The sequence below is a fragment of the Pleuronectes platessa genome, chromosome 18 (genome assembly GCF_947347685.1).
Source record: "Pleuronectes platessa chromosome 18, fPlePla1.1, whole genome shotgun sequence".
Lineage (NCBI taxonomy): Eukaryota > Metazoa > Chordata > Actinopteri > Pleuronectiformes > Pleuronectidae > Pleuronectes > Pleuronectes platessa.
This window is the reverse complement of record NC_070643.1, coordinates 3,510,227-3,534,691: the sequence shown is the minus strand read 5'-3', so window position 1 is coordinate 3,534,691 and position 24,465 is coordinate 3,510,227. Positions and strand designations below refer to the sequence as shown.

General features: G+C 39.5%; 1 protein-coding gene across 6 annotated transcripts in view; it reads right to left on the bottom strand.

Annotated features, from left to right (window-relative positions):
• thrb (thyroid hormone receptor beta) overlaps positions 1-24,153 on the bottom strand; it is a 109,120-nt gene extending 84,967 nt beyond the window's left edge. For 2 of the 6 annotated variants that reach the window (XM_053446639.1, XM_053446638.1), the window contains exon 1: positions 23,668-24,151. The gene's annotated coding sequence lies outside the window, so the exon portion shown is untranslated. Of the gene's footprint in view, positions 1-22,710; positions 23,332-23,667 lie in introns of those variants that run through there. The other 4 variants (XM_053446642.1, XM_053446637.1, XM_053446641.1 and 1 more) reach the window with 4 other exon arrangements.
• Positions 24,154-24,465: the final 312 nt, after the last annotated feature.

Here is a 24,465-nt window from a genome sequence, read left to right as displayed (position 1 = left end):
AACTAAGGAGTTGGACTGGTTTAACAAATTCCGGTTTTGTCTTGTACAACAGAGCTATCATAGGTAATGGCTAGTGGTTGACATTCTCCATCAAGGTGTCAGGATGTGAGCCAAATTACCTGTTCCTTAAAACAAAAGTAAAGTACAAGACAAGAAGGACAAATAACAAGGTCAACTTGGTGCAAGAAAAGACTTAAAAATTCTGTGCCGACACCCCGCCTGTCTTTTATATTGGAAAAACACTAATTCTGGCTGCCATGCTTTGTGCGTATTTGCTTTCGCAGGAGCCATCGCACAGTTTGCTCTCCTCACTGAACATTAAATCTGTATGCTGCACAGTAACTTGTGTTAACAACAGCAGTGTTTTCCACTCTGCAGGGGTTCCTCTTAGAGAAATGTCAAAGAACCTTTTTTTTTGTCAGCCAAGAAACCAAACTCACTATAGCTCCAGTTCAGAGACTTGGTTAGTTTGGAGTGCATAGCTGAACTTTCAAATAAACTCAGGCCACAGTCACACTTGATAATTAAAATCTTTTGTTAACACTTCATTTATAAAACATTACTGATGCATCACTCTTTTGCAGTATGGAACACCAAAGTGCTCAATATTAGTTAAATAAAAGTGAGAAAACACCCTGTATCAGTATTACAAAATGTTATAGAAAAATGGTTTTAAAATTATTTTGAGCCATCCATCGACTATGACCTCCTTCCTAAGTGGACTTTGTCGCTCTATAATGGGGTCTACAACACATTGGTTGCTCACGCCCCATTCCAGAGTAAGTTTACAGAATATGGTATAAACACAGTAAAAACATAAAGCAACACAACTTAGCTAAGTATGCCTGCTCCAAATGCAATCAAATAAAAAACACAGATGTTCAAAATATTATTTGTTATAACAGTAGACACAGAAATAAGTTACATTGCTGACAAGTTTATTTCAATCAGGTAGGTTGGCGTGCAGTCTTATGAACTCTTATGTTCCCTGAAACATTGGAATCTGTTCATTTATATCAAAAGATAAATATCATCCCAATGAATAAATATGAACTTACCTTTTCCAAGAAACATGGTTAAATGAGTCATGCTCTGGGCTACGGAAATCCTTTTTTATATTTTGGGAAATTCAGTATGCCTATTCAACTGTTATGACTTCCTGTTTGCTATTGCACACATGCCACACTGGCTGCGCGAGCGTCCTGCTTTTCATTTAGGCAGCCCTGTTGTCAGGCTAGACTGCTGACTGAATCCATTTTTATTTGTTTTAACAAGGTTTAGATTGTTATTGAAGGCTGGATGATGCACCGCTTCATACTGTAGTGTCCTGATATTAAGTGGTCTATGTAGCCATACTTCTATAGGAGGAAATACAGTAGTCATACCAGAACCCTCAGACAGCTTGTCCGCACACAGCAGATATAGGTGACGCCTGCGACATGCTTCAGATTTGTGATGCAGCCGTCAGGTGCTGCACACCGTGTTGCCCAGTAGTTAGACGTACCATTAGCCGGATCCCTAGATTACTTAGGCTGGTTTGTGACTTAAGGATAGAAAACACACTGCGAATAGAAGGGTTGAACGTCTGTGTGAATGGATGATTTTGAATTTTTCTGCAAAGTGCTTTGAATGGCCCATTTACGATTTAATGATTACCCGGCAAGCTCTGGGGATTCTTCTTATGAACATTAGATTTACAGATTTGCACTTGACACCAGACATTAGTATTCCTGGGAAGCAGCATGTTAATCGTTTGATTGTTTTTATCCAATCTGTAAATAACTTTAACAAATAATATAAGAAATGAGAACCTCTTTGCCACTTTTATTTACTCAGGATAAGAATGTGACCTGTCTTTTCCTTTGCGCTACTCACATTTATAACATACTTCTGGTTGAAAAAAACAACAATAACTGCTAAGAGTGATTCATATAAAACTGATTGATGCTTTTAGTTTCTTCTAAAATATGTCACCTTTTCTGGACCAGGATAATCGGTGAACCCATACAGGACCCACTGGATGCAATCCGTCCCTATGTGAATGTGAGTTGATGGTATGAAGGCTCTGACAGTTGTTTTTCTCTTATGTACTGAATGAAAGTTCAGATTAACCAGCCTTCTCATATCTTAGGGCCCAGACTATGAATACAATAATTTACAAACTTTGCACATTTCTAAACCAGAGCCTGAATCCAAGCTGCAAGCAAATACCACATCTGTCTAATCCATCTGCTCTCCATACATTTGAGCTTCTACAGTTCACCCAGAACAAAGAGGCAATAACTGGGCTTTGATACATTCAGTACTGTCTTAGGCTTTGTCACTGCCTTTTTAAAACCACTCCAATCTGAGTTTAGAGCCAACCACACCACATGTAAACAAACCCTGGTTCAAAGCTTTTGCTTTTTCTCAACACATTCCCTGAAAATCAACAAATCTTTGCTCAAAACGTTTTTGTTGTTGTTATTAAAACTGATCCGACGCAAAGCTACGACACACTAATTGAAAGTTACAAAAGGTAAGAAACAAATCTACTTTAGTCTCAAGCCAACCTTCAGAGCAGTTGGAGAGCTGCGACAGAAGCACCAGATACTTTGTTTACTTCTCAGGCCTTCCTCCAAATCAGCTGGAATCATCTAATTACTAAGATGTCTTTAGATCTAAATAGTCTTATATGTATTTTTCTGAAACTCCAACTGTGGGGACAGAAAAGTGAGAATTTCTTCTGAAAACAAACAGGGTTTGATGTTTGTTTCCTAATTTCTCCTCATTAAGCTTATCTCTAAAGTACCTCTTTTCAAATCAAAAATAGGACCACAGCTCTTATTTAACAAGTAAATATAAAGTCTGAAAAACACTCACTCACTTGTAATTTAGTGAAAATAACCAGATTTTTTTTTTTACATGATAAGTCAACTACCAAAACACACTCAAACACAAATTTTTGTCGATTTATCTTAGTGGGCATAATTTATTCCGTAGCCCCTTACCAAAACCTTAACCATCAAAACGAAATGCCTAACCCTTAATCTAACCATCTTAACCATCAAACAGCCCAGTAAAAGTGGGTCAGAAAGTGAGGACCAGCCAAAATGTCCTCACTTTCCCAAAATGTCTTTACTCTGGGGGTTGTAGGCTCAAAATGGTCCTCACAAAGATATCTGAACAAGTACACACACATCTACAGACAAGAAAAGGGAAAGAAGTGACACAGGAAGAGAAAGCAGAGTGACAGACGATGAGTCAGGTTCACCTCATGGTGAAAAGAATCAGAGAATGCAAAGACGACTGGCTGACCCATGTACTTCTTTACACTCGAACATACATGTTATTTTCTACGAAGCTATAATGTTTTACCTCCTTCTGTCTTAGTGTGTCGGTCTCTGTGAATTGCTTTCATGCGCTTTCTTTCTTGAACGCACATTGCTTAAAAATGCATTTATGATTTATCACTTTCAATATTGCTTTTGTTATAACATTTTAGATAATTTACCGGCCTCCACATAGAAAAGACATCTGTAAATGCATTGTTATGACCTACTTAGCCTAACTCTATCAACCTGTAGGCCTGTCTATGTGGATTCATGCAACTGCGAAGTTTAGTTTAGTCTAGTTTCACCCTTTCAATCAATACCGCATCATTTTTATAGCCGCTGGCAAAGGCTTTATTTTTACACTTGTAGATGAGGCGATTGCTGCCAGACCTTTGTTCTTCCACTGTCTCTGACAGTTTACGATCGTTCTTAACCACTATCACTGTCCCTGACCTAAATTGACTCACTGTTTATTTTCTGGTTTAATCTGATATCTCTTGTGATCTCGCCAACTTCTTAAAGTGACTAACTTTTATACAGTCAGCTAGTTGCCTTGAAGCTGTTTTAAGGACGCTGTTGTAACTTATCTGTCAATGTGTGCTATGTTAGATGGGTAATTAAATCAGTTTGAGGTGTTACCACTGTTTTTACAACTAACAGACTGATATCTAATACTCAACTCTGATACACTGTTGTTACTTAGCAAGAGACAGCACAACTAAGCTGATTCTGCTAATAATTAAGCTGGTTACAATACCATGCAGACAAACTGTAAATATCTTGTGATTTGGAACTCAAACAGATGTTTACATTCCATGTTTCACTGGCTAGGCATGAGACAATGTTTGTGCTTTAACCTTGTTACCAGTAAAAGGGTAGATTTGTATTTTTCCTCACTTAATGTGTGTGGGCCACATTTTGCATAATAACACTATCAACTGATAAACTGACAGTGTCCCTTTCCTCCGTTCATAGAGGATAAAATGCAGTTTTCCATTCACTGATGAGGCAAAATTACAGCACAGTCATCCTCTTTCACAGACGTTCAGTTACATTGTGACAAACTTCTCAGTGGAGAACTATCCAAGACAAAAAGAAAAAGACTTTGGGCCGAATGCCCAGGACTAGTCAACTACCACCGCTCATGGCACAGTCACTACATTTTTTATCTTTGTAGGTCATGTTTTTTATGTTTACTGGGATGAGGCATTGAAACTTAATGTCATGAAAAATATAAAGATAATTTGAATGAATTTTGTCTGAATTTGTTTTAAATTTTCTTATTTCCAGCTGATAAGAGACCCTATTTTTCGCTGTTGGTCAAAGAATTATCAAAAAATACTTTTTGATAATATTCAGAGGTACTGAAAACCTACTTTCTTCATAAATAGGTTGTCTAAAAACCTGAGAAAAACAAAAAAACCTTCACATTTACTTGACTAACTTATTGAAAACTGCAGAAATTAAACAACACATTTTTGTCACTACATTCACATTGCTATAACTTCATAGTTTTTAACTGTGACCTGAATGGCTCTTCCCATAGGTATGAAGTGTCACACTCAAATGTTCTGGCCAAAGTGTATAAAGCCTGCAGCATCTTTCAACATCAGGAAGGACAACCGCAATGGAGGTCAATTCATGGGCACATGAAAATACTTGCAGGCTCAGAGAAATGTTGGCATAAGCTTTGAAATGGAGCTTGCCAAAACTCCAAACAGGGTTCCCACACTCTCTTCAATGTGTATTTTTCAAGGACTTTCCAAGCCCTATTCCCTCAAATTCAAGGACCTTAGATGCCAAAGTTAACTGACTATGAATTAGAACTGACAGGTTGCTGTGACAGTGTAACAGTTATGGCAGACTGTGTTCTCTATCTTCTCAAGCACAGAAAAACAATACATAGTGTAAGTTCAGAGTTAAAAACAGTGGCCGTTGAAGAGCAAGAGATTCTGAAAGCAGCCCATAGCCTACATGTCAAGAAGGAATAAATATAAAAAATTACCTTTTTTCACATTATATAGAAATTCAAGTACATAGTCTATGTAATTGTTATATATATATATTTTTTTTCAAATTCACTTTCAATGACCAGTCGGAACCCCTCACAACTGATTTGCGTTAACATTCTTTAATATTTCCTTTCCCAAAGCATCGTATTTTAGCTAAAAAATGGCTCAAAGTTCACGGCACCTGTAGATGCCTTCTGTTGCAGTTTTATCTGGGGAGAATCCAGGAATTTTTCCATGTCTAACAGCTAGGCCAGATGTTGTTTTTTTTCTTTTCGTTTTTTTAACATGCCATAAATTCAGTAGTTTGGCTCCTTTCAAAAGGCCAACTGTTGTGTGATTCAGTGGATCTTTTCAACAAATCTCTTTTTTTAATCACCTTTCGTACTTAATGGGGTAGTTTGGCCGAAAATGAAAATTCCCTCATTATCTACTCACCACTATGCTGATGGTGTTTTGAGTCCACAAAACACTTTTGGAGTTTCAGTGTTAACACTAATGGAGCCAATTCGATACAAATGAAGTAAATGGTGAACAATTCTTCAAACGTAAAAATAAAAATTGATTCTTGTGGTGTTATCCAAGTGTCTGTAAGCCCCGACTTTCAAATTCTAGGAATGAGGTAATTTACACAATGTTCTTAGCCTAAATGTCTGCTGTGATCCACGTGTGAACGTGGCTTGAGATGAGGATATCATTTAGGCTCAAAACATGGTGTTCATGAAGCTGTTTCAAGACAAATTTGGGGCTAACGGACACTTGGGCGCGTTGGCTGCAACGCTGTTTACCCCTCAAACTCCAAAAGTGTTTTGATGACTCAAACACTTCACCCACCCCTTCATAATTTTTTTGGTGAACCATTCCTTTGACTGTATATTAAACCTGACAATGCAATCCAATTCCATCATACAATGATTCAAGTCTCACCGAATGCTAAACATGAATTGTTAAATGCAACCCACTCCACCTACAAACCAAATATCCAGATCCAGGAGTAACAAGTACTTAAGACAAAAATAGCAAAGGTTACAACAAACGTATTATCCAAGCATTACCTGTATACATACCCAGAAGACACTGCAATAGCATTCCTATTTTTGTGGCAACCTGATGAATGAACAGTAAGTTCTTATTTAATGTTCTTTTAGCTCTGGTTTGGTCCCACACAACTCCTGAGTGACAATCTGGCATATTCGCTGCTAATTGCTCCATTGTGTTCACCAGCCAGTTGCTATCTTGGTCTGACTGTTATTTCGTGCTTGCCAAATACACCCTGTTTATTTTTATTTTGCTAGAAGCAAGGTTGATCAGTTTGGAAAGGTTCTACCAAACGACGCTCGCCACAAAACCAGATCAATGAGCCAAAAGAAGCTACAATGCTCAATAGTGCTGAAGAGATCTGTGAATTGGGATAATAATTCTCTCTGGCTTTGTCAGTGTGAGTGCCACAGTTTATATTACTCATAGCTATTTGACTCATGATATAAACATTGATTAGTGAAGCTTCAACAACCTAAGGCTTGCTATTATCTAATATTAGTTTTCGCTATCCATGGCCATAGAACATTAATGCTAGTCTTAGCTTAATGTTCTTCATGTAACAAAAAATCCATCCAGTTTATAGAGCAATTTGAGCCATTGTATGCGTAAAAAAATTGTAGAGCAACAATGTCTGTACCCATCCATCACCCTCAAGTGGACCAGTCCTTTAAATGATTCAGCATGTGCAAAAAGAATATTAAACCTATTACACAATACGTTTTGGCTTGAAGACCAACCACGACACCCTGGCTGCAACACGAAGCCCTCTACATCTGGAGAACACCTTTCTTGCTGTGGAGCAGGGTGACAGCGGTTTCATCAGTATGGGGATGAGTCTCACAAACAGGTAGAGCAAGTATTTTCTCTAGTTACTTCTGTAGTTAAAAAAATTGAGTACGAAAAATGATGGTGATAAATTTGTCATAGCAGAGGGTTTAATAAGTTTGTGACTTTACCAGTTGTGTGAAGGATAATTCTGGGTTTGAGCTTCATCATCAGGAATTGCCTAAAATTACTTACAATGTCATTCATCTTCATTAACAATGCTCAATAAAATGTTAGTGTTTTCTTGTTTGTTTTTATGCATGCATGTAGGTGAGTTTCGGACAATGCATGAGTAGGCTTCATTTTATAGGATTAGGGTATATGTAATTGAGATTACTGTAAAGACCAAGGTCATAACTTGTTAACTTTCAAAACGTAACATCTTATTATAGATTTACATGTGACAGCTGCTGCACTGAGAAAAGAAAACGCACTAAAAGGAGGCACTGCAGGTTCAACTGCAAGGAGTGAAAGCAAAGTGTTGCAAATACAGGAAATATACGGCACGTTGTTTTCCTTTTACCACATGCAGTTCAGAGCAGAATAGACAGATAATTATCTTGCAGCACAGTTTCAGTGTTTATCTGTCGAATATGTTGCTAACATGAATTGCTGTAGGATGCCCTTTTCAAAATAAAAGCACCCCAGCTTTTCTTTGCACAGAATCCATTGATTTGTTTTTAAAATAGTTATATTGTGAAATATTTGCAGGAGCTGAAGATACGCGGCTTCAAACTGTAAAGTACTGGTATTTATGTGAGTACACAGGACTCATTTTAATCGAGGATATACTGTATTTATACTAGAAACCTCTGATAGGCTGTAGTTATATTAAAAGTTAACGTAAAGAAACTTCAGGTGATAGACTCTCTCTCTCTCTAGTTCTGTCTCTCTCTTACTCACACTCACTCACACATCTATGGTCCTTTTCAAGGTAAACCCTATGTAAAGACATAGCGCGGGTGGTAGAAGCTCCGCTGCAGAACCGAGGCTGAACTGCAGCCGGTGTGAACAACTGACAACCGCGAAACACAGCTGTTGTGCAGAGCAGCAGGCGTCATTAATAAAGTACTGATATTAATAAAATCCGGTATTGTAACATTATTAACGACTGGGTATCGCAATACCTTTCTAGTATCGGTATACAGTGCAACATCAGAGGGCACTGTACAGTATATGGAGCCACAGGGAGAGGGTAGAAGAACCCTGCTTCAGAGTGCACACAACCTCAGACAGGAAGAGCACGAGTGGCCAAGGCACCACGCCAAGCCAAAGCTGGAGCAGCTTCAAATCTGAGCGTCCTTGAATGACCCATCCAAACTTTGAACTAAATTCTACAAAGACAAATTGTTCAGAGACCCAGAATATACAGTGAACTAACAATCCATTTCAAGTCTAACAAAACATCAAATTATCAGCAAGGAATCTGCTCAGAAATAAATAAACTCTTTTGAAAAGTAGTAGAAGTCAAGAAAACGTCATGCTTTAATCTTAAAAAAAAGTTATATTTTACTGTACTGTATTTTTCTGCAACTTTCTAAACCAGCTCCCATATTTTTGGGGTTTTGGTTTATGGCATAAAATGTTTCTTGACCAATTTTGACTGAAAAATTATGGGTTGTAAAAAATTTTCAGAAGCTTAGTCATTTCTTACTTTTTATATCATCAGCAATTGAGGCCCTTTATCATAGTAGAAATGTTCAGTGTCTAGCTCAAGTACACAGCAGCAGGATCACACTGACTTTTGTAGGTCTACAACAGGGGTGTCCAAACTTTTTGTCCCGAGGGCCACATACAGAAAAAAATTCGAAGGACTGGGCCACTCACGCCAACACGCCCCCCCCCCCCCCCCTGCCCTGGAGCGGACTGTTGACAGTGCGACTCAACCGCGTCGCTCTGGGTGGGGGGGCGTGGTGGCGTTCTGAGGGACATGGCGGCGTTCCGAGGGACAGCTGGCAAGTCAGGGCTGAGAAGTGCAATACAGTGGGCCATAGTCCATTATAATACATTACATTTCATGTAGCTGACGCTTTTATCCAAAGCGACTTACAATAAAGGCCAGCACATGGTTCCGCGGCTGCAACTTTTCACGCAATTTTGTTGATGGACTCGTTTTAATTTATGGTTCTCCATGGGTTGCGCATGTTGCAAAGCAATTCACCGCCCGAACAATAGGTGGAGTAACGTTTTGATGTCGAAGACGACCTTGGAGACGCCTTCTTTGTGTGTGGCAGTCGTCGTCGACTGTTTATTACTTATTCTGGAGGACAACTTGGTCCCTGATCTTTCTCCACAGCTTTGTACCTTTGTCGACCTGCAAACCAACGTTAGCCGAGATGTCCTTCCAGGAATTGTAGGCCATCTGCGTGTCTTTGTATTCCGCCAATGACGGGTTATACAAGTGGTCGTACTTTCGGTCCTCTACTGCCAAACGCTCTTCTATTTGGTCCATATTCGTTCTTCTAAATCTTCCGTGGTTTCTGCCGGTATTATGGAGGCATGAAACCGAAAATGTGACTCCGGAAAGGATTTAGGTAGCGGACTCATCACAGCCTTGCAGGCTGCGTGAGGCTTGCGTAGCTTTGTCGAATAGTTTAAAAAATTGGGCAACGCACGCAAGGGGCACAAAAGGGGCTCTTGAGCGTACCCCTTCTTGCATGTCTCTGAAAACGCAGAAGCATGCGCCTGCCTTAAGTGCATCAACCCCGGGGGTACAAACCCAGAACAACAAGAACAAAGAAAGTACAATTTCTTCAAAAATAATTTAAAACAAAGTGCTATAACTAAGTGCCATTTAAGTGCTACTAAATTGGTAGTGTAAAAAAAAAGAAAAGATATATTATATTTTAAGACATTGATGCGGGCCAATTGAAAATGGATGGCGGGCCGCAGTTGGCCCGCGGGCCGTAGTTTGGACACACCTGATCTACAACATCTAGACTTTGGTTACAGGAAAGGACAGGTAAGGATAGTTGTGGTTGAATTCAAGTTGTTAAAATATGTTCCCTAAACTGAAGGTTCTAAATATACGTCATTACACATTCAACTATTTGGTGTTTTGCTTTAAACTGAACCATAAACTATATCTTTCTTTCATGAACTAATTCTCTTTTATGATAGCTGGAATGTTCACTCCTGCACATTCAGCTGAATTTGAGATGAAAGTCAGATAATTACAATTTTAATTAGTTGATGTATTGACTGATGTATTGAGCTTTTTTTTCTTCATAAAGGACCATATGAGCAAATGGATGAATTAGTGTCTCTACACTGAATTTAGTTTTCTGGTTATGGTAAGATTTTAGAACCTTTTTATAATCCATTATTCTATTTTTACTTTGTATTATTTATTTTAAATATACACTGTAGCTTAGCTCTGTAATTTCATTTTTTTTATTCTTCTATCTCTTTAGTGTGTGTGCAGATTATTCATAACTGCAAATAACCTTTGTAATGAATCAAGCCATCTCTCAATGACCTACAAGATGTGGGCACTGTGAGACTCCACAGCACTGAAGAAGTGGAAACATTGCTAGCAACCTTGTAAGCCTTGGTCAGTCGCAAGTAGAACAATAAGTACAACCGGTTTATCTAAAAGCTTGGATTGGTCAGAGGTTCATCCTACAGCTAAATAATGAGCCACAACATTAGAAGCACAGAACCAGACTGAGAGGGTGAAAGCAAAGCAACCTGCAAGTGCAACACATGTCACAGCATTTCGACAACATTTCTGAATGTTTGATTTCTTTTGTAAAAAGAACTTCATGTAATTGAGTTCAACTAGAATATTCCATGATGTGTTGGTTCTGTGCTTTCATTTTAGAATCTCACTAGCTATAATCAAATGGAGGTGTTGTAGAACGTTGAAATGGTAGTGTGTATGTAGAATCAGTTCCTGTCAGCCAACCATTGACAATGTAGACTGACTCTAGCCGAAGAAATCTAGTTTCTCAAAAGGTTTCACACTATAAGCTGCTTATAAGGTGCTTGCCTTTTTGACTGCAAACCGACAAGTATAAGCAGTGTAAGTGAACTTTTATGATGCTGTTTTGTGTTTGCTTAATGAGCTTTCTGCGCCAAGAAGCCATTATTTCTGTGGGCAGAAGTGATTCTAACTAAATAAAAACCTGAGAAAGTTGTTAGTGGAGTGCGAAAGAAAGTATATATGACACATGGCTAGCAGAGAAAGTTTATCATGCAATACATTATTGTGGTTAACCTTTCTAGATATGTTGTACTAAGCCAAGTTACTGTATGTATTATGGATGAAGCTCAAATTTTCCTTTGCTAAACATTACACCTCTAACAAGCAACATGATGATAGCTTATACATAACGTTTAAAGAACCTGTGGTCCAAAGCCTTTAATACAAGATACACCTCAGATAACAATGTGATGTGGCTTGTAAAGCAACAATGAAGTTTAGACTGTAGGTCAATGAAACCCTGCACACTCGCCAATAAAAGTCTCTTATCTGAATGGCATGTAAGCAGTTGTTTCTGACAGCTGCCGAGTATAGCTTGTGCAGCCAACCAAACCTCACACCACCCGCCACAGTTTGTCAAGAGTTCTGCCTGAGTAGGGCCTTGTTCAATCCTAACATCCGTCTCAAGTGATCTGATCTCAAGTGTCGGTCACCAGTGTTCACACCTGACATTATAATAATTCTCCTGTGATCACTCATGATCAGATACCGCTTCCCTGCTCTATATGCATTATGCAAATACAGACATACGTTGTTTCTCTTCTCACCAAATTAGGTCGTTTTATCAATCCTGGCTATAAGGATGGGTCCATTCGCAGTGTGAGGGAGAGAGAGAGTGTGTATGTGTGTGTGTGAGAGAGGAAGAGAGAAAGGGCAGAGTGGAGCAAGGAGATTCAGTATGCTCCATGTAGCTTTACTATAAAATAAAAAAATCTCAAAAAAAAAAAAGATATAGAAAATCAATATGTGGTGGTCAGTAGGGATGGGCGTTCGATTAAATTGTCTTCGTCGATCGTCGGGAGAGTTAATGACGAATTTTCGATTAATCATTAATATTTTCAAGTTAAAAAATTCACTATTTATAAGCTACATTAAAATGCAGTTAAAAAAAAAAAGCGTGTTTCCTCACTGAGATCTTTATTACAACATGAACAAAATATGCGCTGCCGACAGCTAGAAGCCGGTGCTACTAAACACAACTGACCCTCGTTTTTTTTTTCTCCAAAATAAAATAATAATAATATAAAAAAACTAGGGCTGTGAAATGATTACAATTTTTAATCAAATTAATCACAGGTTTCTATGGATTAATCATGATTAATCACATTACCGATTTTTTCGGAATATTTTTGTGAAAACAAGATTTATGACATTTAACTTTTCTTTTGTGCTGCAACTCAGCAGTTCTTCAGCAGTTATCATTGCTTTTCCATATGGAACATTAATATAATCTTCATCCTAAATAGAATTCGGGCTCCTTAGCCATTGTGTGGTTGAATAAAACTTTTTTTTTTTAAATTAAACAGAAATTATTTGAGCTTCTTAGCCATAGGATGGTTGACATTTTTTATATTTTTTGTCACACAACCATTAACCACACCATGATACAATCTAATGCCTCTAAAGGCCCTCTTAGCTACTCGGTCTTTAGCCAGTTGGTGAGGCAAACTAACTCAAAACTCAAATTCTCTGACAGTAAAGCTGACCGCTTCTTTTGCACAATGTGTCCGGCGAGTGAGTCTGGTTTGGCGCATTCCACTTGAACGCCCCTCGCCAACCAACACATGCTTCGCGTTGCGGTGGTTAGGCGGGTATTGCTACGGTGAAACGATAACGTCTTCTCGCAGAGTGTGCATATCACCTTGGTTTTACTGAATGTTCGATCTTTGTTTTTTTGGAACACGATCTTCCCGTCCAGAAGGTCCTCAGGTTCATCAGAATTATCCATGTTGTTTGTTTGTTTGAATGGCAGCTGCCGTCTGACTGCATTAGAGCGGCGACTAGTGCAGAGGCGGCGGAATTGGAAGGTCCTTCTGCGCATGCGTTAAATGCTTTAAAAAAAAAAAACGAATTAATCCTGTAATTTAATCATAACGCGTTAACGCGTTATTTTTCACAGCTCTAAAAAAAACATAATGTTAAACAACAACTACAGATATATATAATACTTAGGTCTGACAGGTTTTGCCAAATGTAACTCAAAACTATCAAACAAGGTACCGAGTCGAGAAAGCTTAAAAAAAATAACCAGTAACTCACATACAACTTCAGCACCAGCCTAGGGATTTTTGTTGTTAAAGATGAGCATGTTAAACTGCTCTGGGGTCAGACGCGAACGCAGCCTGGTGACCGTCAGTCCAGCCACAGAAAATCCCGCTCTGAGGGGACTGACATCGCCGCGATACACAGGTAGCTCCGTGCTAACTTAGCTAGCCTGGCCGCGGCTCCGGTGTTTGCGCTCCCCTCGTCCGTGTCAGACAACGCAGGCTCCTTGTCTCCCCCAGCCTCTGGGATAGCTTCGCAGTGTTGGCAGTGAACCAAGTCATTTTTTAACTCAAAATGGTCCCATGCAACACTTTGCCGTGACCTCTTCATGTTTACTTGGAAATGGAACTACACGGTGACTCGTAGCCAGTCGCAGGTAACTGAGTAGGACTGTGGCGTTTTTCAAACACTGCCCCCCGTGGTCAAATGTGTAATTAGCGAATTTCTCGATGAAAAAAATATTTCATCGACGAAATTCTTAATGATCAATTAATCGATCGTCGATTAATTATGCCCATCCCTAGTGGTCAGTGTTAATATTGCAACTGTTGCCACAAATAAATCTATGTTAAGAAGTGTAAATATACTCTCAGTTCATAATAAAATTGTAGCAGGTCAGCGGCCATCATCAGCCGAGTAGGTATATTTATATAGTAGAAAAAGTATTCTGTACAAATAGTTTGTGTGTGAGTTATCTACTAGCTAATTTCACCTTACAAAAGGTCACAGCATTAAAACTTAAACAATATCTCATCCAGTAAAGATCTTAGTAGCTAGAAAACATCTGTACCAATGTCCTTATCATAATGACATCAACTATATGCACCGAGAGTTAATGTAGCACAACAAACTGCATCAAATCACAACAAGCAGTTATGCGGCATATAGTGTAAGATGATCACAACCTGTTTTGATTCTAGCTGGTGACCTTTGTCTCCTGTCATCCTCCTCTCTCCCTCACCACTTCCTGTCTGAAACTACTTTGATCTGTCAATTAAGGGTCCCTCTCAATGTCATCTCAATGTCATCTTAATAATGATGATTTTACAAATTATATGTAAGTTATATTAAACCTTACTGCCAATATGATCTAAACTTACTTTGTTTCTTGTAATGTGCCTCAGAATTTGTAATATGCATTTGAGAATAAGAAGTGTAAAATTAAACAGTCCAACAGACATTATATCACAAAGTGACATCAAAAAAATATTGTCAGCTGAACAATTTTTTTTCGATATAATATTGTATTCTGTATTATAATTTCTGTAGTTTAGTATTGAAAGTCATGTCAGAATGTTGGCCATATTTCATATTACCTACCTGACTATTTAATCTAATATTTAACCTCTTTTTAAATCTTCACAGTGGGAGGCGGGACTCTGCATGGGGCCTTTGAACAGTTTCGGAGGAAGTGACAAAATATTACATTGGTAATTACATTAATTATCAAAAGGAGATGATGTCATATAACATATCTTTGAAAACAAATTAAGAGAGTGTTCAGGGGAAAAGTAACCTTCCCAGAGTCAGACATTAATAAAAGCCTTTGGACAGGCAGCACCAAACGCTACCACCCACTCACTTCAGTAAAGTTATTGGAACACATGGCAACAGCTGTTCGGAAACTGCTTCACTCTTCAAACTTCTCGTAACTGCAGAGGATGTGGCAGCAGGCGAAGAGGGTTAGCCAAAGCATCAGACTGACACTAACATGGCAACAACTACATAATCACAGGGAAATACGGGGATCCAACAAAGTTATTAGTTCAATGTGAGGTCGCAGGAGTGAGGTTTCACTTGAGTGTTTTGAAGATCAGATGAGCAAATTATACATCCTCGGGCCATAATGTTGGGCTCAAAGTGTAAAGGTTTGTATTTCAAAAACATTTTTTAAAGCAATATTATGAGGTAGCATTTCAAACAAAATCAAATGAGTCACACTGGCCGAGAAATCCCCAGCTATAGACATGACCCTGTGTGTGTGTGGTCCACGTGTGTCGTTGTCTTGAACATACAGTAAATGTATCAGGTACAACAAAGAGCACAGTGTTTAGACTTGTAGAAAGGTTGTTACTGAGCTACTTTATTCTCTTCACATCACATCATATCATATTTGCAGTATACCTGTCTGTTTTAATAAGTACTTCATGTTAGCACTGCCTCCTAGCATCATATTAGCATGTAAACTGCAGCTGCCTAATAAGACAATTCTGCAGTGAGTCATCGCTGACAAGCAAGTCATTAGAGGAGTTAATGGTAAATGGTTTGTATTTATATAGCGCTTTTCTAGTCTTGCTAACCACTCAAAGCGCTCTACAGTACAGTTTGACATTCACCCGTTCACACACACATCCATATCTATTAGCAGCACTTTGTACTTCTATGAGGGGTGATTTGGGGTTCAGCATGTCCCTGGGCAAGATGGTGAAGACTGGGATCAAACTGCAGACCTTCGGGTTGGAGGAAAACTGCTCTACCCCTAAGCCACAGCCGCCTAATATGATGTATGTTTTCAATATTCACGTATGGCCCTTGAGGGACATTATAAAATGTTTAATGGGTAAAAGATTCCCCACCCTTGACCTAAATCCTGCAATACAAGTTAACTATACTGTGTGATGTTATCCAAGGATATTGTCTCCTCTCTCACCCTAGGAAATTAACAGTGTTTTAGTATTTAAGCTAACAGGGGAGTGAATCCAGCCTCTGGATGACTCATGTGAGCAGCACAGGTAGCTGCAGTGATGCTAGGATAAAAGGAACAACTGCACTAAATTAGATTAGTTTGGATATGCTGACTGGAATAACTGAGGTGAGTCAGTCTGTGCTACTGCAGAGCAGTGACACCGGTAACCATGTTAACTGTGCACAAAGATGGTGGCAGATAAATCCTCATAATGCTTTATCAGTGTAACAACATTTTTATGAAAAAAAGTGTATCAGACCTAGACTAAAGCTAAATCAAACCCAGCTAACACAGCTGCAAAATACTCAGTTTTCTCATTACAATGCTTTATATGTTTTCCCTATATTAATTCATACTCTTGTAATAGGTGATACGATCACTCAATTATTTGATCCACAGACATTTTTTGGCAACTGCAGATTCATCAAATTACCAATACCTGTAGCTCTATTGTGATGAGGCCATGCTATCAATCCTTCTGTTATTGAGTCCGCTTACACCTCTGTATCACCTTAAACCAAAAAACCAACATTGCAGCCTTTAGAATTGATTTGTTGAAAACGAACTGATGCATGGCGACCAGTAAAGCTACCACAAAACCTTATTCTGTTTTGGCAAGAAGAGATAAATTCATACCAGACATCATTAACTTCGGAATGTAACAAGAACAATAGGTGAGCCCTGTACAGCGACAAGCATGTCCGCCTGTACTTGCAAGCAAACCCACACTTGCCAAACTTACGACGCCTCATAAACCACAGCACCATTTGGAGTAGAGGCTTAACAACGTTACACTATTACGGTTTCCCAGAGAATGAAGACAATCAGATGGTTACTGACCAAAATGCTTTCATATTGTCATTAAATAATCTTCTCTTGGTCCAGCTCAGTTTCCTTCACTCCACCTGTATCATACCCTGGGTTATTTTAAACCAATGGGACAAACACAATTTTACTGCTTAGACCCTTATTGCATCATGGTGCATTATTTGTCTTGCACAATACAATTGAGGCCCTTAAATGAGCAGCAGAGATTAGCAGCTCCAGCACTCTGACTGTTTCTACATAGGAGGCATTCCAGAAGGTCACCTGCATTGTGGATTCACCCCAAGCCCAACACATAACTACTGTGGTTACTCACTTACACCACAGAAAAGTAGACTTTCAGGAGGAAAATAAACTTTAGATCTAACTTATAGGTTTATGATGATGAAGGACAGACAATTGAAAAATGCAACGGAATCACTTTCTGTGTGCATACCATGTGACACATAAAAAGTCCTGATGTTCTTAGCCACAGTGTTAATAAATGCACATACAACAAACCGCACTTCCTCCAGTGTGTGATAACTGACCAGATTTGGATCATGAGGTAGATGGAAGCACAAACATCAACTAAGAGAAAAAATGTAATAATGCCAGAATAAGTTATTAAAGTCCCCTTCAATCACAGTGGGTCCTGGTACTGTTAAGATTGTAGTGGTTGTATATTTCATAATTAAAGATTGAACTTTTGGAAGTATACCATTTTTGCAGGAATTATTTTGAACTTGATGTATTTCAGAGGATAAGGCCACATGCAGCCTCATGGCAGAGACAAAGCTATATTCTTTTTAGGTGATAACAATTGAAATCAGAAGGAGACCAACTGAAGTTGTATGTTGACCCTATATTTTCGTTATTTGTCCAGTCTTCCATGGAAAAGGCTGACTATAATGGCAGAGGGCCATTATAATTTGATTGCATACTGACTGTAATGTTTTAAAGATTACAGTCCAACATTTTCACTTAATTATTTTAAATCTAATTTATTATTCCGACAAATGATTCTACCAATATTCAGATTTCATGCATTTAATAAATGTTTATGCTCTGTTTCCTTGTGCTAACCAACAATTATTTTCATTAATGATTAATCTGCTGGTTATTTTTTCAATTAATCCATTGGTCTATTAAATATGAGACCACTCAAAAAGCTTTCATCAACATATTCTACAGCAAAAGTTTTCACTTTCACATTTCTCCCTTTGTCCAAACATGAGTCAGAAACTCACAAAGATCCAATGTTCTATAATGTAATTCAAGAAAGCACCATTGCGGAACACGCTTGACTTAAAATGAAAAAAGCAGATAGAGTGTGTGTGAAAGATGTAAAGCTTAAAAAGCAGCCTTTATGGTTTCCTACAATATTTTGTACAATAGCTATGGAGAGGGACGTGCCACAGTGCAGCAAATCTTTCTCAACACATGTAATAACTACAGGGGAGTCCTGGCGTTGCTCAATTAAAAGTGCTGTGTTAAGTTAAAGGGGACATATTATGAAAATTCCGCTTTTGTAGTGCTTCTACACGTTAATTTGGGTATCTGGCATGTCTACCGTCCCAAAAACTCTGGAAAAAAACAACTCCCGCAATTTGTTGTGGTTCCTCTATGTCAGAAACGATATGCTAGAGTGCGTCGAATGGGATTACGACCAGAATAAACGTCATAGTCACACCATGCCCATGTAGGGAGTCTTGCTACATGGCCTAGCCGGGGAGCTCCCTTGGGGGACTCCCCGGCTGGCTTTAGCTCGTGAGCTAACCGGGCCAGTGGAGCCCGGCTAGCGTTAGCTCGCTGCTGCTACCCGTCAGACATTTAAGTGGCCGCATAAAAAAGGGACCCCCGGATCACCTCTAAACGTTGACTCAACAGTGTGGAAGGATGCTGCTGCTGCGCCAGCTCAGGCTCCCACTGCTCCCACTGCGGGGCACTCAAAACCGGTAAATCTGAGGAGGGCTGTTTTAGACAGGGTAAGAGGTGCTGTTTTAAATGATCCTTGTGGTATTTTGACCAAAATATGTTAGACATTTCATTAAGACCCCAAGGAACCATATCAACTGAGGTAAAATGGGCATAAGATGTCCCCTTTAAGATAGAGTGTATATGAAGAACATGCCATACCTATTCATGCTTAATTAGTCCTACAAATGTCTGGGTAATTAAAGCCACACCATGATACCCTAAAATAACCGCTTCAAAATAATTTTGCTGATACACAAACTTGATACGCGTCACTGCCAGTTTGCTGCTGGCACATTGCAGCCTGTTTTACTGCACACATATCACACCAACAACCAGATCCAGAGCTAGCAGCTAGGTATAAGAGACAACTAGCTAACCATTCTCAGTGTGGAGAGAGAGGGACTGAGTAAGATCACGAACAATAGTAAATACTGGATGATATTTTACTCGTTGGCGAGATGCAGGATACAGGACCGATACCAACCTGTTGTTGTTGTTGTTGGAGTAAATAAGGCCCAGCGGCAGGCGACATTGCATCAAACGAATTATAGGAGTTGTTGCTATCAGCTAAGAGAGCTAGAGTGTATGTGGCACCACACTGCTGGTATCTTATCAGGGTTTCTGCTGGTACCACTTCTCGCCAGGGCAAAAAAAAACTAAATCCGATCAATTAATTATCTAATCTAACGGCTTGGTGACTTTCCCAAACAGGTGTTTAGTGGGAAGAAGAAGACACTCAAGTTGGGTTAGCTTAGCTCTTATCCATCTCTCTTCCCCTCCAGTAAATACTACACTATATTCATTATAGCTGACTTAAGTAAGATGATTACCTATCAGACGTCTCTGAGGCTGCGACAACACGCTCGTACTTATCTCTCACACCAGGAGAGACTCACTTCCCACAGTAAACCCACAAAGCCGGTTTGAGTCACATTTGAACAGGTGCCGCGGCCTGTGGAAGCACTTGAGACGAATGAACTGTCAGTAAAAAATAACCAACCAATCATGTTATTATTATCTGTTTGTTTACCTGCACAGAGAATGACAGAGAACATGGATTGGTGATGGGAGATGGAGCTCAGTGAGGAGGGAGCAGGCAAGGAGAGGAGGAGAGGAAAGGAAAGACGAAAGAAAAATTAACTCCACATATAGGAGGTGTGCATGGATAAGAGGCAGATATGTCTGATATTCCAAGATTCAAGAAATCAATGAATGTTCCATATATAAAGAATGTGTCTTGAAATATCAATATAACAATATATAAATGAGGATACTCTTAATAAATTGTTTTTTCAGTAATCACCACAGCCACATTGGCCCAATTAAAAACCTCTTGATCCACAACAACATTAAATCGATTGTTATAACTAAATTTGTCTTGACTTTAAATCAAGTTACTAATAGATTTAATTAACAGATTTATAAATTTGGTAGTTCTGCATAATGAGTGCAATAAAAACAAACGAGTGAGGGCGTGAGTGTTTATAATGAAGAGTGTCAGGCCTTTTATTTATTGGCCTCAAACTACTTGTGGAGCAGACAAGATGTGCATCCGTGCATGGGTTATAAATTATGTCAAAGGAAAAACACAATGCTTTAGATCTAATGATGTTTTGCCTTTTAAAAGGAACACCAGTAGATTAAACTTACACCTACTATTTAAGAGCATACAGGTTTAGTTAATTGTTACTGTTTCAAATCTGTGGGTTTGTAAATGTGTGAAAGGCAAAAAGAACAACATGGTGAACTGAAGAGAGTTCCATGTGATAATGTGACAGCGTTTCATTTGCACAGTAGTCATTGATTAGAGATGCCTATTTGAGGCTGAGCTCACAACTCCTCACTGTGTGCTTGTGATCCAGGTATAAGTCATGTTGTGGGGACCTAAATCTATTTAGAGTCACATAATAGGGACTTTTCTTCCTTATAACCCCAAAAAGCCATTCCCTATGAGGTAAATCATTACATTTTAAGATAAAGACATGCGTTAAGGTTAAGTTTGGTTTAGGTTTGAGTCAAGGTTAATGGAATAGTCCACCCAAAAATTATAATTCACTCATTATCTACTCACCCCTATTCCAATGGAGTGGTGGGTGAAGTGTTTGAGTCCACAAAACACAAAACACATAACATGCCGCTGTACTGCTCGTGTGGTGTCATCCAAGTGCCTGCACGCCCCGACATTCATATTCAACTCAATACAAGGTCATTTATACCGTCTTGTAATCCTATACAAATCCACCAGAAGTGGATAATCTAGCTCATGTTAGCATTTCCAACGATCCCTTAATGAAACTCTAAGGAAGAAATCAGAGGATATTTAGGTTTAAAACTTGGTGTACATTACGCAGTTTCCAGTCGAATACGAATGTCGGGCTTGCCGACACTTGGCTTACATCACATGAGTAGTATGGAGACATGTTGTGTGTTTTTTCTGTTGTGTTATTACGTCTGATGATAAGTCCCTCATATCTTCGGTTGTATTGGATTCAGCTGCTACTCTGTTTACCCCTGAAACTCCAGAAGTGTTTTGTGGACTTAAACACCTCACCCACCCCTCCATCGGAGGATAATGAGTGAATTATATCTATATCATTCTTGGGTGAACTTTTCCTTTAGGGTTTGGGTAAAGTTAATAATCAATTGAAGTTAATGTAATGTTCTTTGAAGTCAAAGAGACACGTGTGTGTGTGTGTGCGCGTGTGTGTGTCAGGGCTTGTTGTATTGAATTGACAACCGTCACCCTAGGGCTGATGTGTCCATACAGACGTTGAAACAGGTTACAACGCATCACACACCAGAAAGTTGTAATTAACTGAACATTCAATACAGTTGCTTTACGTGTCTTAAATTATTTTCAACAGTGCCATCATTTAAAAAATAACTGTTAGAGTATTACATAACAACAATACTGCAAACATGAGCCTGCTGTATGAGAGGATGCTGTCCACACAAGCTCCCACAAACCAGTGACAAACAGGCAAGAGACACAATATAACGCTTTTCTGGTTTTAACATTTCCTTAAATGTGTCAGCTTTTCTATGCATGCAACACACATGCCTACCAGCTTGTTTGGCTTGAATTGTTTCAGCAGAACAGAGGCCATTTTTTCCATGGCTACAGCTGTGTTCACAGGTGATCGGGACACCTCTGAGTAAGTATGTGTGATATTTTCGACACATGCACGAGCTGACCATTCGAGCAGACCTGGCTTTTAGGAAGAAAAAAAACACTGCTGCAGTGTGAGAAAATATGTGTATTTGAGCATTACAGCATGTAGACCCGTATTTGGAGGTCCGAATTTATTAACCTGTGAATGGCCATGAACACAATAAATAGATCATGTACAGCTCTGCAACATTATTCCTATTGGCATTATCAAAAATATTTGTTCAGTGATTTAAATGATGCTTGATTGACAGGTTGTTTTTATTTCTAATCCGGTGTCTATTTTTGGCGCCGATATTGACATTGTTCTCTTCATGTGAATATAATCAGTATTACTAGTAGAACCGGCTGGTGTCTTAGTATGATCCTGCCATGAACGTCACATCTCGACACCCAGACAGGAACAGCCTCCCGCTTGTATTTCCTGGCAGCCTCGGAAGGCATCATGTTAATACGGTAACCATCATGACAGCAACATGTCACCTATCAGTCCTCCAAACTACGGCGGGGCAAGAAGGACAGTTTAGAGATATTTGTAAACACGCCTACAGCCAACTTTGCACTGGCAAACATGTCTATCCGGGGTTAGTGGCTCATGTTTGGTCACAACGAGGCTTCAGCTGAAAACTCACTCTCGTGTTTGTTCAGTGTCGGTGACAGAGCTGTGAATGTCCACGGGTCCAACCTTTCAAAATCCCCAAGATCCCCTGCAGCTTCCTCTGCATGCTCGATGTGAAGTTCGTGTTGCCAAAGCGAAAACAGGAGTTACATCAGTGAAATGAAATACGTCTGCCACAGAAGTAAAAGTCCACCACACGCTGCCAGACGAACATTAAGCTGCTAACATGGCCCAGGGCTCCACATAGAGAGGGGAACTGAGCCTGGGTCCGTGAAAGTCCCTCAAGTCTTCATTTACCACAAATAAATAAACAGCTAGTCCGGGAAAATGCTGTTCTCTGGCACTCGCAGAACCTCATGAGAAATATTGGTCAATTTAATTCGCCCCACGCCTTTTCTTGAATTTGACAACCATAAACAACAATTTACAAATAAGTTTCTAAATGTCCACGACCCGTTGTTCAATTCGGCGTTAATCAAATTTACCTGAGATTAACTAAAAGGGAAACTTTTCTCATAATCTTCCCTCCTTTTCCTGTTTATCTCATATATACAGAATACACCACCGTGGGCGTAAATAACCCGCGTTAACCAGTTACAAAGTTCAAATATTCCGGTGGTAACCTGCTGAAAGATGGATAAATCCCCCCCACCCCCCCGAACTGTCATTAAGATTCGATCGGTTCTGGAAAGCTCCAAGTCATGTACACCCGTGTGTGCACCGTGTGCCGGTTGGCAAGGCAGCGCTGAAATGCCCACATTGGAAACGCAGTTCGGCGACCACCGATTCCCTCCATCTGACATTAGAACATGTTAGTGTCTGTGTCAAAAGCGTCAACCCTGATATGAGCGTTTGGCTCCGGGACCGTAACGTACGCCCACCGAGCTGCTGCTCTGTCAAGTGCCCGGTTGCGTGAGGCTGTCATTGGCCACACGGTTGTCAGAAAATGCCCCAAAAATATGAAACGTACCGCATATGCAAGACGAAGCTGGAGTCCGAAGATTATTTCAAGTCCCGGTGTCTGTGCATTCCTCCTCAGCTGGAACCAGTGTTGATCTCCGACGGCTAAACTGAACGGGACACAGCGCCAGGGTTTAACCTGGAATGACCCGCGCTAGTGCAAATCAGGCGAGGACAACGCGTGTGTCTGTGTGTGTACTCTGTGTGTGTGTGTGTGTGTGTGTGTGTGTGAGTGTGCGGCGGTGAGAGGCTATGCTGTGGAGGCAGGAAAAAAAAACAAAAAAAACTTCAACATGGAGCCGAAAAGAAACGCTTGAAAAAGCGCCACATTAACTTGCAGCGCTCCGACGGATCGCTACGGGGAATCCGAGAGTCGGATCACTGAACGGGAACCGAACAAAATGAGCCTCGCCCCAATCACAAACTCTCAACTTCTCTCCGTCTGTCTCCATGACAGGAGGCCTACATGCCAACAAGGCAGGAAACACACTGCTCCAACGTGCGGCGTGTGTTCGACAGAGCAGCATTACACGATTTATTTAAACAATCAATAATAATGATGATAATATGAATGCCACAACTACCCAAACAATGAAATAATAACGATAATAATAATCACGCTGACAAATTAAAATATTACAATATTTACCAATAATAATACAATTGGTAATAATATTGCTAATCACTTATTCTTTGAGGGTTGCAGTGGGGAGCTGGAGCTTATATGCTATACATTATTATAAAAGTATTATTACACACTATTGTATTTATTTTAGTTTAATGTATTTAATCATCACATGTATGTATA